This window comes from Sminthopsis crassicaudata, chromosome 5 (genome assembly GCF_048593235.1).
Source record: "Sminthopsis crassicaudata isolate SCR6 chromosome 5, ASM4859323v1, whole genome shotgun sequence".
NCBI classification, from domain to species: domain Eukaryota; kingdom Metazoa; phylum Chordata; class Mammalia; order Dasyuromorphia; family Dasyuridae; genus Sminthopsis; species Sminthopsis crassicaudata.
In genome coordinates this window covers 238,133,307-238,150,284 of record NC_133621.1, presented here as the reverse complement: position 1 = coordinate 238,150,284, position 16,978 = coordinate 238,133,307, and the positions used below count along the sequence as shown (strand labels likewise).

Genomic DNA, 16,978 nt, shown 5'->3' with positions numbered 1-16,978 from the left:
TAGGTCAGTACATTTGAGTCTGACAATAACTCAGCAATGGAAGATATTTCAAAATTCTCCTATTCAGACATCAGACCTTCACATTGTCCCTGAAGTGAAAGTTCCTAAGGCTGAGTAGTTGTTTGCTGATTCCAAGGAATAGGACTAGAGATCATTGTGCTTCACTGAGGCCAAATCTCCACCACTGGAGATTGAGCCTTTTCTAAAGTCTTCTCATCTTGTTTTAGGAGGACAACTGCTTCACCCTGATTCCTATTTATTTCTGCTCTCTATGTTCACTTTGAGGTGAAAGGTGAAGTTTTTTATTATTATTATTATTTTTTTTTTGTGGAGGAAATTTGGAGAATAGAAAGCTTTCTGATTTATTCTGTCACCATCCTAGAATCCTCTCAACATTCATTTTTAAAATTTTTGAGTTCCAAATTCTCTCCCTTCCTCAACTCCCTCTCTCATTGAGAAAGCAAGCAATTTGATATGTTATACATGTATGCACTCATGCAAAACACATTTCCATGTTATTCATGTTATGAAAGAAAATACCGACCAAAAAATCCCAAGAAAAACAAAGGAAAGAAAAAGTATGTTTTGATCTTTGTTCCCAGAGAGCGATCCAGCAGATTCTGGAGACGACAGCTCGCTACATTTGGCGCCCAACGTGGGGCCAAGCATTTGCAATTATGGGTGTGCCACAAGCAATAAAAACAGACAATGGACCTGCATATACGTCCAAACATTTTACACACTTTTGTGCACGTATAAGATTTTACATACCACGGGCATACCTTTTAATCCTCAAGGGCAGGCAATAGTAGAGAGAAGAAACAGAGATATTAAGACACTCCTCCAAAAACAAAAGAAAGGGGGAGCCACAGGTAACCCTAGAGAACTTCTAAATTTAGTTCTCTATACCATTAATTTTCTAATTTTTGACAAAGATGCACTGGCTCCGGCAGACAGGTTTTATAACCCACCAGAAGGGCAGTGTCCAGTGCGAGCATCTCCACTGTCCTTAGATAATCGCCAGGTGATGTGGAGAGATCCAGAAAGTGGTGAATGGAAGGGACCAGGTAGGTTAACTGCCTGGGGGAGAGGGTTTGCTTGTATTTCTTCAGCAGGAGAAGGAATCAGATGGGTGCCAACGAGTCGTATTCGCCTTGTCCATCAGAGAGAGACAGAAAAAGAGAAAGACCTCAAAATAAAGGAGAAGATCTAAGAAACATCTTACACTGAAAGAGCATGGCTAATAAAAAGACTGTTAAAGAACTTTAAAACCATCAGGAATCATTGGACTTCCTCACACAAGATGAGACTAATGGACAATGGACTTATGGACATTTATAAATTTTCAATTTATGATTATTTGATTATGTTATATATTTCTAGCATGTGTTATGTTACTGTGTTACTATGTGCTTATGTAATTTATGTAATTATCTGTAATACTTCCCATATTGATGGATTTATGTTTCAAGGTCATGACTGTCCTATGTTCTAAATCAAAAGAAAGGGGGAGATGTTAGGATTACTAGGTGAGAACTCAGGTTGTCTAGACAGTGACAAGGTGAGAATTCAGGTTGTCTGGACAATTACAAGGTGAGAACTCAGGTTGACTTGATAGAAGGAGCAAGCTCATTGGCTGAAGTGGTTCTTCCCAGAAGCCCTTGCATTATCCCATGCCCATTCTCTGGGAGGATAAAAGAGACAACAGTGGGAAAGTCAGTCTGCATGGAGAAGGATAAGAGCTGGAGGAGATTCAGAGCCAGGATTCAAGGAGAAGACTCTGCATTACATCTTGCTTGACGCAGCTCTCTGCAGGAAGGGAAGTCACTTCTCTGGACAAGAGTTAACAGCAACTGCCTGGAGACAACAGTTCACTACAGGAAGAAGAATCTGTCTGAAAGATTTGAGTAGACACAGCAGATCTCTTCCCAGAGAGCGATCCGGCAGATTCTGGAGACGACAGCTCGCTACAATTCTCCATCACTTCTTTCTCTTTTCATCATAAGTCCTTCAGAATTATCATTGCATGACAGTTGAGAGGGAGGGAGCAAACCTTACTGTCATCAGAATTAGCACAAAGAGGGAATAACATATATAGAAATCTATCTTATTCTATAGGAAAGTAGTAAATGAAGGCAATAAGAGAAGGGGAGAGGTTGATACAAGAGAGGACAGATTATGGAAGAGAGATAATCCGGAAGCAGACTACACCAGTCTTTGAACAATTAAAACTATAATCTCAAGAGCACTGATCTAAAAGGATTTTACCTAATACAGTGAATTATCAAATCAATGCGAGATATTATCTTTATTCATATTATAAATTGGTAAACTGAGGTAATTCAGTTTATGATTATCCACTAAAATTTTTATACCCAGGTATTTTCTTAATTTGTTTTAGTGCTATAACAAACATTCATAAGTATCTTATTAAGAGATATTTATTTCACTTAAAATGAGACCAGAATAAATTCGGTTACACCTGGATCTATTTTCCAAATGACAACATATAAAATTTCAATTTACAAAAGGGCTATTTATTCTAAGCATTTCATATTGTGGAGTCTACTATTTCCATCTAATCTACTGCCACAGATTTTTAAAGTACAATAATCTATCCCAACTGTAATTTAGTTTAAATCTAAATTCTTCAATCTCAGAAAGAATCCATTGCTTATCAATTTACTCATAGTCTATAACTTTCTCCATTGACTTTCAAATCAAGCTGGAATTTTTAATTACTATTATAGTTTCCATAAATAGACAAAGTTTCTTACAACCTTTCTTTTTTATTATAGCTTTTTATTGACAAAACATATGCATAGGTAATTTTTCAACATTGATCCTTGCAAATACTTCTGTTCCAACTTTTCCCATCCTTCCCTTCACCTCCTCCCCTAGATGGCAGACATGTTAAATATACAACTTTTCTTTTTAAATAAAAGTCAAACTTCCTCAAATCTTCTCAACATATTTAAACTTTTTCATTTTTATATCTCTCTCTTGTGGTTTGACAACTCAAACCTTCCTTATATATTATTAACTTCCACATATATGCATATATATGTATATATATACATATGCATATGAATATATAAAACTTCCATATATATGTAGATATATATATCTACATATAGAATCAAATAGGGCTAAGTGTGTGTAGGGTGTATACACATATCCTTTCAGTGGTCTTGCAAATTTTCTTTTTTATTTCTGTTTTCAATTCTCTAAAACCCTTTACTCATACTATATAACTTGCTTTTGTTTATTCAAATCCTACATTTTAACCCAAGATAATATTCATTCCACTGAATATTTCCTTTATAATTTAGTACATATCATTGTTAAACAAATCCAATGACTTGCTAAAATTTTACTTTTTTAAGCTGTATAGCTAATTAAACCCTGTTGCCAAGATTAGTTACAATTCAAGTGTTCTTTTAGGAGATTAAAATACTTCAAATCTCTCTCTTTTTCCCAAATGGAGATATTATCTTGCACTGCCTATTGAGTACCATTATATGATGAAGTTTGTGGGATACATCCTTTAAAAAAAAAACCCATTAAAATGTTCTTAGTAATTACAAAACTTTTTAGGAGGTATGTGGAATAGAGAGATAAGGTGAAGAATTTATAGGAATGTGTGAATTCTTTTTTTTGTATTTTATTTTCATTTTTTCTGTGTTTGATCTGCATAAGTACAATATGTGCAGGCCCATATTTACCACTGTATGCTTGATTATCAAAAGCCTGAAGGCCTGATTTTCTGTTTCCTAGAAATCAGGTGATCTCAGGGAAACAGAAACCTTCCATTCCAATCTCTAGGGATAGCAACAACCAATTAGATGCCTCCCCCCACCCTTCTCAATACTCTCTTATATGTGATATTCTCTCTTGTATAAAAGCTATGTATCTTTATTACTTCTTTAGCCCTCCTACCACAAGCTTTCTCTTTCTCCTATCTCATAATAGAACTGCTCATCCTCTGGAGATTTAATAAACAACCTTTCTGCTTTCTACTTTGAGTGATCTCTGAGTAGTCATTTTGGGTAAGAGTCTTCTACATCTCACACAGAGGTCAACAGTGATTTATACAGGAGTGTTGAGCCCTCTTACCCTTAGTAAACATCTTGAAAAAAAATCTGAAATACTTCAGATTAAATTATACTTGCTCCTTTCTCTATTTACTTACTCTTCAGAATCTAGAGAGGGCTAATACTTTGTAATTCATAAGTCAAAAGAATAGTATTTTTGAGTTCTTACCAAATATCATTTTTTGTTGCATTCCAGTTAATAGGAATTGGGATACGAATTTCTCTCATAATTGAAGTTGAGAGTAACTTTGGTAAAATAGAAGGCAAAGTAAATAGAAAATTACATACTTTTCCCCCTAGCATTTTTCCTTGCTAACCATCTTCCATAAGATTACCAGTATCTTAATGCTTCTCCAATTTATTGTCTTTAATGAAAACATACATGTTGGTATCCAAGCCTATTTATATGCATATATGTATGTGTGCACATATACATTTTTAAAACATGTTTTATTAATTTTATAATTATAATTTTTTTGACAGTACATATGCATGGGTAATTTTTTACAACATTATCCCTTATACTCACTTCTGTTCCGAATTTTCCCCTCCTTCCTTCCACCCCCTCTCCTAGATGGCAGGCAGTCTTATACATGTTAAATATGTTATCCTAGATACAATATATGTGTGCAGAACCGAATTTCTTGTTACACAGGAAGAATTGGATTCAAAAAGTAAAAATAACATGGGAAGAAAGACAAAAATGCAAACAGTTTACACTCATTTCCCAGTGTTTCTTCTCTGGGTGTAGCTGATTCTATCCATCATTGATCAACTGGAACTGAATTACATCTTTTTTTGTTGTTGAAGATATCCACTTCCATCAAAATACATTCTCATACAGTATCGTTGTTGAAGTATATAATGATCTCCTGGTTCTGCTCATTTCACTCAGCATCAGTTCATGTAAGTCTCTCCAAGCTTCTCTGTATTCATCCTGCTGGTCATTTCTGTAAGAAATTGTTCTGTAAGAAAAATAATATTCCATAACATTCATATACCATAATTTACCCAAACATTTTCCAATTGATGGGCATCCGTTCAGTTTCTAGCCACTACAAAAAGAGCTGCCACAAACATTTTGGCATATACATGTCCCTTTCCCTTCTTTAGTATTTCTTTGGGATATAATCCCAGTAGTAGCACTGCTGGATCAAAGGGTATGCACAGTATGATAACTTTTTGGGCATAGTTCCAGATTGCTCTCCAGAATGGTTGGATTCTTTCACAACTCCACCGAAAATGCATCAGTGTCCCAATTTTCCCACATCCCCTCCAACATTCATCATTATTTGTTCCTGTCATCTTAGCCAATCTGACAGGTGTGTTGTGGTATCTCAGAGTTGTCTTAATTGTGCACATATAAATATTGTTTTTGTTTTAATTATTTCAATTGTGTCCAACTCTTCATGACCCCATTTGGGATCTTCTTGGCAAAGATACTGGAGTAGTTTATCATTTTCTTTTCCAGCTCATTTTACAAAGCAGGGATTGAGGCAAGGAGAGTGACTTGCCCAGGATCATACAGCTAATAAGTGTTTTGAGGCAGAATTGGAACTCAAGTCTCCCTGACTCCAGGTCTAAAGTTCCATTCATTGGACCACCTAGTTGTCTCTGGCTGCATATAAATATACACACATATTATACATACATATTACATATACATGTACATGTAAGTGTACATAAAATTTGTAAAATTGTATATATACAAGTATCACAAGTCAAGGTACATGACAGAGCAGTAATGCTAAAAGCTGTATATTCTGTGTTTTCTTTCCTAGCAGAGCCTCTACCACACTGACAAGCAGGAGTGGGAAAGAGAAGGTCACTGAGTCAACATAAGTTAGTATATAGATACAATTTATATAAAATAGATACATAGATACACATATATGTCTGTGTTAGTATGTAGGGTGCACAATAAAAAAAATGGAAACCACTAATTTAGATAATTCATTTTCCAGGGTTTTTTCAACAGAGACCATTTTTCTTTATCAATTGATTTCCAGTTATTATATTTAAGTCCCAAACAGAAAAAAATGTATCGTGTACATTCTTAAAATATTTTCAATTAGATTTTCAATATTTTATTCTTTAGACTGAATCTATACTGTATTTCTGAAGTTCCCGTGAGAGAGAAAGGCAGACAGAGACAGAAAGACACACAGAGAGGGAAACTGAGAGAGACAGAAGGAAACGGAGAGGGAGAGGGAGGGAGGAAGAGAGAGAGAGGAAGAAGGAGAGGGAGAAGGAGAAGAGGGAAAGGGAGAGGGAGACGGAGAGTGAGAGGGAGAGAGGGAGAGAGAGAGGAAGAAGGAGAAGAGGGAAAGGGAGAGGGAGACAGAGAGTGAGAGGGAGGGAGGGAGAGAGAGAGGAAGAAGGAGAGGGAGAAGGAGAAGAGGGAAAGGGAGAGGGAGAGAGCGTATGTGCGCGCGCGCAGGCATTCACATAGCTCAGATGATCTCTGCAGAAGAAATTGAAGATGGTGGTTCTGGCTAGCCCCTCCCTTCTACCTGGGGATTCAAATAACTAGGCTTCAAGGCAAATTTCCTTTTCCTTCTAAGATTTCTGGATTTAGAAACGCCAGTGGCAGCAGTAATGGATTTCTGAGCCCGGACTGCAGTCTTTTGGGCTTTTCCCGTACTTCCCCGCCCATGTAAAAACCCCAGTCAGGCTTTCGAGTGATATCTCCTAAGTCCAATCACAGGCAGCTGCTTCTCCCTGGCCACCGCCCTACTCGCCCTGAGGTCCCCAATAACTGCTCAGAAAGGTCGGGTTTATGCAGTCTAGTAGCTAAGGAAGGATCCCCTGAAGGCGATCTCCAGGAGGGAGGGAAGGGTGAGGTTTGGTGTAAAGAATGCTCTCTACAAGGTGTCTGCGGCGGAAGTGAAGAACCTGTAGGCTACATCCCAACTGTGCGGCAAAAGGACACCCAAGGTGCAGGTAAGAATCAAGCCTTTTTTTTTTTTTTTTTTTTTTTTCTTTTTCTTCTTTGCTGATATGCTAAATAATGCGTATTTTCCTGCAATCATTTCCTTTCCAATCCTCTCTCATTACCCCGCCCTAATTGAGTTTGCTTTATTAGGTTTTATTGAAAAAATGCCAAGTGTGGATTGCTTGAGGAAGCTGAGAGAAGTAAGGGAGATATAGGAACATGTGCGAATAAGGACAGAGAGAAGGGCATCAAGCATCCTCTGGAAACGGTAATAAACCATAAACCTGAAGCCCTGTACTGAACGCTCAGATTCAGTGGCATCGGATGCCTGTGATTTGTCTGGCAAATCTATGCTAACCTGGACTGGAAAGGAATGGGGATTAGCAGAAATATCAGTAACAGGGTACAAATTCTGACAAATTTTCTCTCCTCTTCTTTATTTTTCATGAAAGAAGACTTACCCCAGAGAGTGAAGGAGAGACAGAAAGAGTTCCCCCACTCATTGCTTCATCTTTTCCTAAATTCAACTATTTATTGGAATAATCGGGTGTGGTACTGGAGTGAGGAACTTGTTTCTTCCCTAGACTCGAAGTGAAAGTCGGCCTTATTTAATTTTTTTTTTTAAGTTTGTGCATTGACTAGATATTTCTGATCAATCACACCCTTATTCAGAAGATTCTGGTCCTCAGGTGTTTGCAGCAGACAGCAGGGAGGAGGGAGCAGATGGATCATCTTACTGCTATCCTTTTCCTCCTTGTCTATTGCTGCCCATTAGGAACCCACTTTCCACAGGGTTTTGAGACAGAAGTGTTTGACCATGGGGATTCCGGAAGAGTAAACCAATCATGGTTTGATGGGCAAGGAGGCCTTTGGCAGACTTTCAGATGACTGCATATGGGCTTTACAGATTGGCCTTGTGGCCATTACTGTTGCTGTCAGATTGCTTCAAGCAGTAAGCACCAGCAGTGTTGCAGGGAAAATATATTGGAGTCATTCTTAAGAAATTTATGATACCCAGTTCTGAGAGTTCTTTCACACAATGCTTGGAAGGGGTGGGGGTAGGGAGAACAAGCTTAATAATCCTTTTCTCCATTTATTCCACTAAAATCCATTGCATGAATAGATGCAAATGCTTATCAGCACAGAGCTATAAGATAACTCACACATGCCCTGATGGTCCTTGGTAAAAGAGCTGCCTTGGCTTTCTGAAGCAATCTGAAAATAGAAAGAGAAGAGGAAGATCAAATTTTGCAGGAGGAAAACTAGAGACGCTTAATAGTATGGCGACGTTGAAATCCCTACCATAATGAAAATAAGCAATTCAACAATATACAGCAGAACTAGTATTTTTAAATAACATATTTAAGCACATTCAGAAGTTTTCTAGTATTTATTTTTCTATGTTCATTTCTGTTAAGTGTCACAACATGTGTCTATTTGTAAAATAATTTATTACGTTGAAAAAAATTCAGTTTTAGAGACATAGATGATACCTTTATGATTTTTGGTGTCTCTATTTACTTTTAACAGTCTTATTAACACAATCTTAGAATGGGAGAGCTATCCTCCCTCATCCTGGGTCTATGAATAAAGATAGGGTAAAAGGGGGTTCAGGTAGACTAGAGGGGAAGTCCTGCTGTAACCTTTGCTTATTTAAAGGTGTTCTATTGGAAGCTTCATATTCTATCTCTTCCTAAGAAACTTAATGTACATCTTATTTTCCTAAATATATTTATTCTCCCAGTATTCTGAAATTTTCTAATTTATTAATCCTCCTCCTTTTTATAGTAGAAGTTTAGAGAAGCCAAATAGTTTCTCATGTACTTCACAAAAAAAAATTGGTAGGAATAGACCATTCTCCTAATGTGACATTTTGTTTTTCCACTACTTTGGTTTGTGGTGATTAGGTTAAGTTCCAAATTTTTGTGTGGTTGCTGATATCAATTTGGTGCCAATGTTGTTGTACTATTAAAACCAATTATTCATACCTAGCCTATATCTGTTCTTATTAAATTATGAGTATTTATGAGTAAAAAGCTATTTTACTATTAAATGCTACTATTATTATGTATTCTTCTTACCTAAAACCTTGAATTATTAGGGCAAAGCATTGGAAAAATTTTCTTATTGATTTACTTTATATCTTTATATCTCTGACTTTATTATTTGATATTTCCTAGAAGATTTTTATCACAATCAGAAAGACAGGAAAATTGACCTTTGAAGCTTTTAAAGGCAAAATTTGCCCAGGCTTCTATGTCAAAGTTCCTAAATGGGACCTCATATTATAAAATTTCATAATCTTTTACACACACTATATACCTCTTCCTTGCTCTTTGGCTGGCTGATAGTTTTGATTCTTCAGAGAGACAGTAATCTGTGATGTGTAAATCATATAGCATAAGTATGAACATAGTATTCAGATGGGCCTTTGTTTCAGGGAAAAACTTGTCATTGCAGTCACTGCACAATCTCCCAATTGCAAAACAATTTACCCTCTCTTTCTCTTTAATTCTTGTTTCTGAGTATTATTCATTAATAGCATCTGTCCAGGTTATATGCATTTATGAACCAGATCAAGGAATATTACAATCTGGCCAACAGGCCTTCACTTGTTTCTACTGTTTGACTAAGGTTGAAATCTTTGGTTGTAAATCTCTTTTCTAAAGGCCTAATGCAATCAACACAATGACTGCTGCAAGCAAGATAAGCAATAGGAACTCAATATCTATTGAGAATCTCTCTTCTTTTTGGTCTCTACATTAGACATTCTTAGTATCAGTGGCAGATAATTTCTGGTAATCATCAGTCTCTCTGCTTGATGTCTCATTTAATATTGCTAATGAGAATATTGAACAAAGGTTTTTATGCTATGGTTTTTAACCAAAAAATGTTGTATAATGTTATAACATCTGCATGGGAGACACTGTTGGAGAAGAACCTTTAAGGGTACATTTTGCTCTACAGAATCAAATGCTTTTTATGGTTGTCTTAGAGGTGGACTCAGGTTTTTGAAATATTAATAGAACTCAAGACTTAGTGATCTCTTTAGTGTATGGATGTTTTACTAGATGCCTGCTGAGATTTTTTTCCAGCTCTCAGATCCTATGAACTGAGTTATAACTTACTGCATTGTTTTCTTGGGAGTGGGGAGGGAGTGGTAAGGTAAGAAGGGAACTGGGCTTATGTAGAAAATTACCAGGGAGAAATAAGAGCTAGAAAAGCAAATCAACATCTTTAAAGATATAGTTTTAGAGAATTATCTCGGGCACTGAGAGGTTAAATGATTTGCTAAAGGTCACACATCTATTATGTATCAGAAGTAGGACCTGAAGTTTTTCTGATTTTGAGGCCCATTCACTTTTCAGTATAGCACTCTATTATACTGTACACTTTGAAAACTTATATATGTTCCTAAATTACTATATATGTTTGAAAATATATGTCACTCACTAAATATGTTTATGAAAAGATGGATTATCAGAAATTTAAATACTAGAACTTTAGAGTTGAAATGAACCATATAGATTACCTAGTCCAAAACCAGAGATGAGAATACTGAGATCAAGAGAGGATAAAGGACTGCCTTAATATCAAAACGGATATTTTAATTTTGCCAGTTCTTGGTTATATTTTCAGTTTTCATATTTCAGTATTCATTTTTCAAATAATTCATATTTTGCAACTGATAAATTTCTTTCAGGCTTGATCTAATTTTTTCTATACTTCTTACTTAGCAACATAGCTAATTTGCTTCCAAAACATTTACTTTACTTCTCAAATCTTTAAAGACTAGCTTATCCAAGTATGGAAAGAATTATCACCATCACAAAATTAATACATTATAACCTATAAGTTAACATGATGTTTTGAAAATTAACCCTTTTTTCTTCTAATATTATTAGAAAGTAATTAGATTTTGAGAATTATAGAGAAGATAGGAAAGTGATGATAAGCAACAGAGGTTTGAACAGGAATCACTTTCTCTGAGTTAAGTAGGAAAGGAAAATATTTTCATTATGTAGTTAATATAATATTGAAAATACTTTGAATTCACATAAAACATTAACATTAAGCAATAGACATTTATTCATCAATTATATATAAAGGACTATGGAAAATAAAAAATGTTATACATGATCTTTTTAAAATATTTAGTTTGGCAAATATGATATATATATGCAAAATCACTAATTGTACATTTTTACACTATATATGTATGTATAGATATAGATATATAGTTAACAGTTTAGAAAATAGTATAAAAATGTACAATTAGTGATTAAAAAACAATAGTCATTAATTAGTGAGGTGGCATCTTCAAGAAGGGCAAATTACTTCCAGCCTCAGGTGAAAAGTTGGAAAAGAATATTAAGGTTTCACAGAAGAATTGCATTTTGAGAGGGACCTTAAAGATATATAGAATTTGAGTTGGAAAAGAATGAGAAAATAATGCAAGGGAGAATAACATGAGCGTGAATCAGACACATGTATTCAGAGCATATTAAGAAGATCGATTTATCTACTATGGAAGGGTCATATATAGAAGAAGTGAAATGTGGCTGGCTTGGTCACTTTCCTTTAATTGAAGGTGGTAGGAAGGTACTTCAGTAGAATAGTTAACTTCTTGTTGAGAAGACTTTTGTGGCATGGTGGAGAAGGTTTGGAGAGTCAGGAGTGGAGTGGTTCTTGTTCATCAGACAATTATAATATAGTTAGACAGTTAAAACACAAATAACTCAAGAACACTTAGGGTAACATTCCTTTTTTTCCCTTAATCAATTTCTTTTTAACATCTTCAAAGCCCAAATTAAATGCTAGACCTTCATGAAATCACTACAGCCCTACATACAGTCAGTCACTGATATTCTTCCTCTTTGGACATCACATATGAATTGGACATCTCTAATGAATTTGTGTTATATTGTGTATTAAGTTTCTACTAGATTAAAACTCTAGGAGGATACAAATCATGCTTTATTTAAACCTTGCAGGGCCTCCAGAGTATTGTATACTCCGGAGTATTGTATACTCCAGAGTATACATTACTGTGTATAACAGTATGCATTTGTTATATGTTGATTTCAATATTGATTGCCCCAGTGCTTAATAAAGTAGTAATAAAATTATGTATATTCCATTATATAAGGCAAGTTTCATCGTAAGTCTGACTAGCTTGAATAAGAAATGAAATGATGCCATCTGAAAGGAGATTCGCTGCCAAGTAAAAGTATAGGATAAAATGAGATCAGGTCTAAAAGAAGTTAGGTAATTGCCAAGAACTGACTAACCTCCCAAAACAAACAAAGAAACCCAGTCCTGAAATCTGTGAGATGAGGGGAAAGTTGAGGAACTTATTGTTTCTATTTCTTATGGGAACTCATTTAAAGTTTTCTTGAAGAATTTGGATGTTATACCATAGTGTTAATAATATTTCATTGTCTATGATACCTTTTATTTGTTTTAACATTTTATTTTTATTTTTTCCTCAATGACATGTAAAACATAATTTAAAATTAAAAAAAAATTGAGTTCCAAATTCTGTCTCCCTTTTTTTGTCCTTACTTGAGAAATATATTAATTTCATATATTAATAATTTTCAGTCATGTAAAACATTACCATATTAATTATGTTGCAGAAGAAAACAGACTAGTAATAATAATAATAAAGAAAATTTAAAAAGGTTATTTCACTCTGTATTTAGACTCCATCCATTCTTTTTTCTGTAGATGGATAGCATTTTTTATAAGCCTTTCAAAATTGTTTTAGATCCTTCTATTGCTGAGAATAGATAAGTCATTCATAATTGATCATATTGTATAACATTGTAGTTGTATGCCATTTTCTCTTAGTTCTGCCTCATTTCACTTTACATCAGTTTATGTAAATCTCAGGTTTTTTTGAAAGCCTCCTGTACATCATTGCTTATAGTATTCTGTTGCATACAACTTGTTCAGACATTTCCCAGTTAGTGGACATTTCTTCAATTTCTAATTCTTTGCCACCACAAATATTTTGTACACGAGTCCTTTTACTTTTTTTTTTTTTAATGTCTTTGGGATGTAGATCTTGTAGTGGTATTGTTGGATCAAAAGGTATGCACAGTTTTTTGGGCATAGTTCCAAATGCTCTACTGAATAGTTGAATCAGTTCATAACTCCACCAACAATGTAACAATGCAGTAATCCAAATTTTCTCACATCTCTGACAACATATTTTGCTTTCTTTCTCTGTCTTATTAGTCAATCTTCAGAGTTGTTTTAATTTTGCATTTTCCTAATCTATAGTGATTTAGGGAATTTTTTCATTTGACTTTATTTTCTTCTTTTGAACATGAACCATTTATCAATTAAGGAATGATTCTTGTTTTTAAATTTTATTCAATTCTCTATATATTTGAGAAATAAAGCCTTTATCAGAGAAATATGCAGTAAATTTTTCCTATTTTCTTATTTTGTCTCTCAATGGTGCCTTTTAGCAAAATGTAGTTTCCTAGTTTTTCACTTTTAATTAGATCTATTTTTGCTTTTGATTTGTTTGAAATCTTGATTGCTGTCCCCTATTTGGTTGTTTTTTGTTTTTTTTAACATCAGCTGAAGCATAAAAGATTCTGTTTCAGCTCCTTATTTTTACTTATTTTTACAACAAAATATTGTTGGATTTTGGTTTTTGATCTATTCTGCTATTATCTCATTCATGTTTACATGTTATGATTACTAACTCTATATTTTTTTCCATTCTATTTCACCATGTTTATTCTTCTCTTTCTCAATTTTTCTCTTTATTTCTGTGTGTGTGACTCTTTCCTTTTATCTTGTCCTTCCTCAAAATTCCGTTTTGCTTCTGATCCATCTACTTGATCCACTTTCCCTTATGCTCCTTTCTTTTCTTTTTCCCTTCCTCTTCTACTTCCTAGTAGGGAAAGAAAGATACCCAATTCAATGTGCATATTATTCCATCTTTGAGCTGTTTCTAATGAGAGTAAAGTTCAAATGTTACCTCCCACCCTCATCTTCCCCTCCGTTGTAGAAGTTCTTTATTTCATTCATCCTTTTTATGACATAATTTACCCCTTTCTGCCTCTTTTTTCTTCCTTCTCCCAGTGCATTCATCTTTTTTACTCTTTCATTTTATTTTTTAAACATATCCTGTCATAGTCAACTCACACCTGTTTCCTTTATGTCCTCTGTCTCTGTCCTATTTTTTACTGTCCTAATAATGATAATGTTTGTAGGAGTTACAAATGATGTCATTTTCCTAGGAAGGAATGTAAACATTTTAATCTTATTGAATCCCTTATGATTTCTTTCTGTTGAACTTTTTATGCTTCTCTTACATCTTATATTTGAAAGTCAAATTTTCTATTCAGCGCTGGTCTTTTCCTCAGGAATGCTTCAAAATCTTCTATTCATTGAATATCCTTTTTTTTTTTTTCCCTCCTGAAGATATAGACTCAGTTTTACTGGTTACGTGATGTTGATTTTAATTTTAGCTCTTTTGCTCTCCATTCACATTTTAAAACCTCTGATCCTTTAATATAGAAACTACTAAATCTTGTGTTAGTCCGACTGAGGCTCCATGAGATGTGAATTGCTTCCTTGTGGTTTCTTGCAATATTTTCTCTTTGATCTGGGAGTTCCAAAATTTAGTTATAATATTCCTGGGAGTTTTCATTTTGGGATCTTTTTCAGGAGGTGATTAGTGGATTTTTTCAATTTTAAATTTATGTTGTAGTTCATTTTCTTTGATAATTTCTTGAAATGTGTTATCTAGCCCCTTTTGGATTATGACTTTTAGAAAGTCCAATGATTCTAAAATTGTCTCTCTTCAATCATTTTCAGATCATTTATTTTTTCTGATGAGATAGTTCATATTTCCTTCTACTTTACATAATATTGATTTTGTTTTATTGTTTCTTGATTCCTTATAGAGTTGTTAGCTTCCACTTACCCAATTCTGATTTTTAAGGAATTATTTTCTCAGTGAGCTTTTGCACTTTGTTTTTCATTTGGACAATTTATATTTCAAGGGGCTCTTTTCTTCAATTAATTTTGTTACCTCTTTTTTGATTTGGCCAGTTGTGATTTTTATTTTTTTTCTTTAGACTTTTTTTGTACCTCTTTTACCAAGCTGTTAATCTTTTTTTTTTTTTTTTTTTAATAGCTTTTTATTTACAAGATATATGCATGGGTAATTTTACAGCATTGACAATTGCCAAATCAATTCCAATTTTTCCCCTCCTTCCCCCCACCCCCTCCCCCAGATGACAAGTTGACTAATACATGTTAAATATGTTAAAGTATAAATTAAATACAATATATATATACATATATATATGTGTGTGTGTGTGTATACACACACACACACACACACACACACACACACACACACACACACACATGTCCATACAGTTATTTTGCTGTACAAAAAGAATCGGACTTTGAAATAGTATACAATTAGCCTGCGAAGGAAATAAAAAATGCAGATGGACAAAAATAGAGGGATTGGGAATTCTATGTAGTGGTTCATTTTCACCTCCCTGAGTTCTTTTGCTGGTGTAGGTGGTTCAATTCATTATTGCTCTATTGGAACTGATTTGGTTCATCTCATTGTTGGAGAGGGCCATGTCCATCAGAATACATCCTCATACAGTATTGTTGTTGAAGTATATAATGATCTCCTGGTCCTGCTCATTTCACTCAGCATCAGTTCATGTAAGTCTCTCCAGGCCTTTCTGAAATCATCCTGTTGGTCTTTTCTTTTCTTTTCTTTTCTTTTCTTTTCTTTTCTTTTCTTTTCTTTTCTTTTCTTTTCTTTTCTTTTCTTTTCTTTTCTTTTCTTTTCTTTTCTTTTCTTTTCTTTTCTTTTCTTTTCTTTCTTCTTCTTCTTCTTTTTTTAATAGTTTTTATTTATCAGATATTTGCATGGGTAATTTTATAACATTGACAATTGCCAAACCTTTTGTTCCAATTTTTCCTCTCCTTCCCCCCCCGACCCCCCCCCCAGATGGCAGGTTGACCAATACATGTTATTAATCAAAGAAATGCAAATTAAGACAACTCTGAGATATCATTTCTTTGATTAATAATGACTTGGAGCATCTTTTCATATGGCTAGTGTTAATCTTTTTAAAAAGTGAATTTCTTGCATAACTTTCACTTCTTTGATCAATTTTTCCTCTCCTATTTTATTTTAACATCTTTTTTGAGCTTTTCCAGAAATTCTTGTTGGGCTTGTATTGGATTCCCCCCCCCCCTTTTTTTTTAAAGGCTTTGTTTATACATGATTTGACATTTTTGTCTTTCTTCTTGTTTTGTGTCTTCATCTTTTCTGTCACCATGATAATTTGTTATGATCATTTTCTTTTGTTTTTGTTTATTTCTTGCTGATTTTTTTTCAAGCCTATTTCTTGACTTTAAACTTTATGTTTAAATTGGTCTCTGATCAATTGGCAGTGATACTATCCTAAGCTTCAGGTTTTTCTTACTGCTGTTTTTAGAGCTAGCTCTGTGATCTGTAGGTTTTTGGTTCTTCTAAGGTAGTATAATCTAAGGAGAGGTGTGTTCACTGGTCTTCTGACTTGTGCTCTGGTTTTTGAATGACCACAAGCACTCTTCTGTACCCTGTAACTGTGATCAGAGTTCCTGCACCACTGAAATCATGGGCACTAGTGAGCTGTGCTCCTCTTAGTTCTGTGACTTCCCTAGAACTGGGGAATGCAAGAGAGTCCTACACTGAGTGCCAGCAATGGATTCTTAGTAATTTTCTCCTGACCGGTTATCTGATTCCTGTACCATTTATGGGTTGAAAGGTCTCAAAGACCTTAGAATGTGATAGTAGTAGAATGTGATGATATTTGTCTACAGACATCAATTTCATAGTGAACATCATCTCAGATGTCTCAAAGGAGTGATTTTATACTGTACTGGTTTGAGTTCTGATTTTTTA

The 16,978-nt window shown here is 34.5% G+C and overlaps 1 protein-coding gene across 2 annotated transcripts in view; it reads left to right on the top strand.

Moving 5' to 3' along the window:
- The first annotated feature begins 6,877 nt into the window (after nt 1-6,877).
- CNTN1 (contactin 1) overlaps nt 6,878-16,978 on the top strand; it is a 207,580-nt gene continuing 197,479 nt past the window's right edge. Inside the window, exon 1 of one of the 2 annotated variants that reach the window (XM_074270572.1) lies at nt 6,878-7,037. The gene's annotated coding sequence lies outside the window, so the exon portion shown is untranslated. The remainder of the gene's footprint in view (nt 7,038-16,978) is intronic. The other variant, XM_074270571.1, reaches the window with a different exon arrangement.